Source organism: Mytilus trossulus, chromosome 12 (genome assembly GCF_036588685.1).
Source record: "Mytilus trossulus isolate FHL-02 chromosome 12, PNRI_Mtr1.1.1.hap1, whole genome shotgun sequence".
Classification (NCBI taxonomy): domain Eukaryota; kingdom Metazoa; phylum Mollusca; class Bivalvia; order Mytilida; family Mytilidae; genus Mytilus; species Mytilus trossulus.
In genome coordinates this window covers 6,189,206-6,194,386 of record NC_086384.1, presented here as the reverse complement: position 1 = coordinate 6,194,386, position 5,181 = coordinate 6,189,206, and positions in this window count along the sequence as shown.

Sequence of the window (5,181 nt, the reverse complement as noted above, 5' to 3'; positions counted from 1 at the left end):
GCATTTGTGTTAAATTATTTATTAATGATCAGGTCGAGAATGCAATATAAAACAATTACCACTCATTCAAAAAAAGAAGTGTCAGCCTTTTTTTATCATACTGATTTTATTACATTTGTAGATGTCTGTTTCCGTTCGATTCCGTTAAATACCAATTCCTCAGAGCAATTGGTACTTTGCGGAACGGAACGGAACGGAATAATAAATTAAAAAGTTTAAATCAGATTCAACTTGATTACTGTTTCTAATCATCGTCGGAACGAGAGGTGGAAGGCCTCTTTTAAAAAATATAATTACCGATGGAAGGAGAAAGACTTTTTGTGTAACCTGCCTTTGTGTTAAATTTTTTATTATTGATCAAGTCGAAAATGCTATCAAAAACACATACCACTCATGCAAAAAGAGGTGTCAGACAATTTTTTTATCATACTGCTTTTATAACATTATAGATGTCTGTTTCCGTTCAATTCCGTTAAATACCAATCCCTCAGAGCAATTGGTACTTTGCGGAACGGAACGGAACGGAATAATAAATTAAAAAGTTTAAATCAGATTCAACTTGATCACTGTTTCTAATCCTCGTCGGAACGAGAGGTGGAAGGCCTCTTTTAAAAAATATAATTACCAATGGAAGAAGTAAGACTTTTTGTCTATCCGGCCTTTGTGTTAAATTCTTAATTATTTATCTGGTCGGGAATGCTATCTAAAACACTTATTTCTTTTGCAAAAAGGGGTGTCAGACACATTTTTTTTTTATCATACTGCTTTTATTACATTATAAATGTCTGGTTCCGTTCGATTCCGTTAAATACCAATTCCTCAGAGCAATTGGTACTTTGCGGAACGGAACGGAACGGAACGGAATAATAAATTAAAAAGTTTAAATCAGATTCAACTTGATTACTGTTTCTAATCCTCGTCGGCACGAGAGGTGGAAGGCCTCTTTTGAAAAATATAATTACCAATGGAAGGAGTAAGATTTTTTGTTTTTGTCTAAGCTGCCTTTGTTTTAAATTCTTAATTATTTATCTGGTCGGGAATGCTATCTAAAACACTTATTTCTTCTGCAAAAAGGGGTGTCAGACACATTTTTTTCATCATACTGCTTTTATTACATTATAAATGTCTGGTTCCGTTCGATTCCGTTAAATACCAATTCCTCAGAGCAATTGGTACTTTGCGGAACGGAACAGAACGGAATAATAAATTAAAAAGTTTAAATCAGATTCAACTTGATTACTGTTTCTAATTCTCGTCGGCACGAGAGGTGGAAGGCCTCTTTTGAAAAATATAATTACCAATGGAAGGAGTAAGATTTTTTGTTTTTGGTCTAAGCTGCCTTTGTTTTAAATTCTTAATTATTTATCTGGTCGGGAATGCTATCTAAAACACTTATTTCTTCTGCAAAAAGGGGTGTCAGACACATTTTTTTCATCATACTGCTTTTATTACATTATAAATGTCTGGTTCCGTTCGATTCCGTTAAATACCAATTCCTCAGAGCAATTGGTACTTTGTGGAACGGAACGGAATAATAAATTAAAAAGTTTAAATCAGATTCAACTTGATTACTGTTTCTAACCCTCGTCGGCACGAGAGGTGGAAGGCCTCTTTTAAAAAATATAATTACCAATGGAAGAAGTAAGACTTTTTGTCTAAGCTGCCTTTGTTTTAAATTCTTAATTATTTATCTGGTCGGGAATGCTATCTAAAACACTTATTTCTTCTGCAAAAAGGGGTGACAGACACATTTTTTTTTTTATCATACTGCTTTTATTACATTATAAATGTCTGGTTCCGTTCGATTCCGTTAAATACCAATTCCTCAGAGCAATTGGTACTTTGCGGAACGGAACGGAACGGAATAATAAATTAAAAAGTTTAAATCAGATTCAACTTGATTACTGTTTCTAATCCTCCTCGGCACGAGAGGTGGAAGGCCTCTTTTGAAAAATATAATTACCAATGGAAGGAGTAAGACTTTTTGTCTAAGCTGCCTTTGTTTTAAATTCTTAATTATTTATCAGGTCGGGAATGCTATCTAAAACACTTATTTCTTCTGCAAAAAGGGGTGTCAGACACATTTTTTTCATCATACTGCTTTTATTACATTATAAATGTCTGGTTCCGTTCGATTCCGTTAAATACCAATTCCTCAGAGCAATTGGTACTTTGCGGAACGGAACGGAACAATAAATTAAAAAGTTTAAATCAGATTCAACTTGATTACTGTTTCTAACCCTCGTCGGCACGAGAGGTGGAAGGCCTCTTTTAAAAAATATAATTACCCATGGAAGAAGTAAGACTTTTTGTCTAAGCTGCCTTTGTTTTAAATTGTTAATTATTTATCAGGTCGGGAATGCTATCTAAAACACTTATTTATTCTGCAAAAAGGGGTGTCAGACACATTTTTTTTTATCATACTGCTTTTATTACATTATAAATGTCTGGTTCCGTTCGATTCCGTTAAATACCAATTCCTCAGAGCAATTGGTACTTTGCGGAACGGAACGGAACGGAATAATAAATTAAAAAGTTTAAATCAGATTCAACTTGATCACTGTCTCTAATCATCGTCGGAACGGGCTGTTGTAGGCCTCTTTTTTAAAATATAATTACCGATGGAAGGAGAAAGACTTTTTGTGTAACCTGCCTCTGTGTTAAAATTTTTTTTATTGATCAAGTCGAAAATGCTATCTAAAACACATACCACTTATGCAAAAAGAGGTGTCAGACAAATTTTTTTTATCATACTGCTTTAATCACATTAAAGAGGTCTGTTTCCGTTCGATTCCGTTAAATACCAATTCCTCAGAGCAATTGGTACTTTGCAGAACGGAACGGAACGGAATAATAAATTTAAAAAGTTAAAATCAGAACCAATGTTTCTAATCATCGTCGGAAAGGACGACGTGAGGTCAGTCTAGATATCATAATGCATGACTTGCAAATGCGTTAATTTCATGATAATTTATCAGGACAATCCGACATATTCATTTACAGAATAGTTCCCGATGTTATACATTATTGCACATTTCACCTGTGAAGATGAGATTAAGTATACATTTGTGTTATTTGTATATGGAAAACCGTAAAACACAGAAATTTTAAAGTTTGTTTTGTTTTAAAGATTTTTCGAAATTTTGATAAATGCCCCCTTTGGATACCTTAAATGAAATTCTGTTCCGTTCCGTTCCGTTCCGTTCCGTTCCGTAAAGTACCAATAGCCCATCAACCTACGAGTAACTCATTTATTAAAACAGCAATTATGTTTAGATTGAAGTACACATTGATAATATGTGAACAAAGCAAATATTTTCGTTACCGTGTAAGATCAAAATCGCTCACGCGCGCTTGGTTATTACCTATATCCGCTGTACGATGATACACGGTGTATATGTATTGCTAGATCAAATCATATTTTTATTCATATAACCCCCCAAAAAAAATTGAACATGTTCTTGAAATTATGGTAAATATGTTTTTTTTCCACTTTTTTTTGTGATCTTCAACATATTAAGGAGGCCCCTCATGGGGGGTCCTAGTAATCACATAATCACCATTTTTTTGCCAATATAATCACATAATCATTAAATATTTGCTTATCTTTAGTAATCAAATAATCATAAACTAAAAATACAGTCCTAGGTAATCAAATAATCATGAAATATTTGGCTTAATAATCAAATAATCATTAAAAAAAACGGCCAAGTAATCACATAATCAAAAACACCAGAGGGCCCTCATTAAGGATAAGAAGTGTTATGTAGATGTTGATATGCATATTTTCAATCTTTTACAGATCTATACAATTTTTAAAGACACTTAAGATATCAAATAACCTACAGCTTATAAAAATAACTGAATGCCATTTCCCAAGTTCTCTCTCAAAAAAAAAGAACGAAGCAGGAGTTTGCTGGTTTAAAATTTACGGTCTCACTAATTAGCGACAAGAAGAATTTTAGCGACAAGAAGCGACGAGAAGAATACATTTAGCGACAAGAAGCGACAAGAAGACTAATAAGCGACAAGAAAGCTGAAAAAATATTATTAAAAAAAATATGTCATAAGATATGCATTGACATTTAAATTTTAAGAAATGAATAAAGTGATTTTCCTTCTTATTTTTTTTTAATTATAACTTAATCATATCATGAAATTAATTTTTACATGTATTTGTGTTTTAAAACAATTATATAATTATTTTATAAATACTTTCTTTGTCTTAAAATATTATAAAATTACTTTATGCAAAATGCATCATTATTCGTGTAGAGTGTTCGCCGGTTTCGCCGTTATATGATTTTGAGGTGTAAAAACTTTAAAGGATGGCTGAAATGGAAGACATTGATTACAATATGATTATTTTTTAAAACTGAGACAAAGTTGCAGCACCTACTGAAAAGGACCGAAAAACGGACAATGATTTTCGGCCAATTTCCTGAAGAAAAAACACGAATTCAAAGAAGTATTTCTAAGTAATTCTTTGACTGAATGCCCTAAATTTCAGTTCTTATAACCTGAACATAATCTGTAGAAAACATGAAAAGATGTGGCGAAAATGAGCACCCCACTCGGGGGGGGGGGGGGGGGCAAGGGGGGTCCCCATAACAGCAAAACAGTGAATTGATTTGGTGAAAAACAGATAACAAGGAATTGAAAAGGGATAATAACAGATAACAGTAAATGAAATATGAAAATAAATCTGCCCAGGACCAAACCAGTAGATGACTCATAGATCTTAGTATATAACTTGTGGTATGGACCTAGAAAATTGTAATTTGTGTAAACAAAACGTTTCGGACGTTGAGGCAGTTCTGCCTTAGTTGATTGTTTTCCGTAACTTTTACAATAAGTTAAAGTATGCATGTTGATTTTTTTCTGAACGAAATTACAAGGTTCTGTTTTTGATATAGGGCAGAGACATATAATACAAGTATCATATGTCTCTGTATAGGGATATTTTTAACTTACTTATAAAATACAAAAATACCCAGATCAGTGGAAACAGGACATGTAACCGAAACATGCATGCCAGTTATAGTTATTCTGATAATTGAAATTGACTCAAGTGACAATTCTGATAGTATAATAGAAATCGGACCTAGTGAAAATTTGGATGACACCAAGTGAAACACAAATGATGTATCTTATGTGAAATTATAGAATATGGAAAATTTG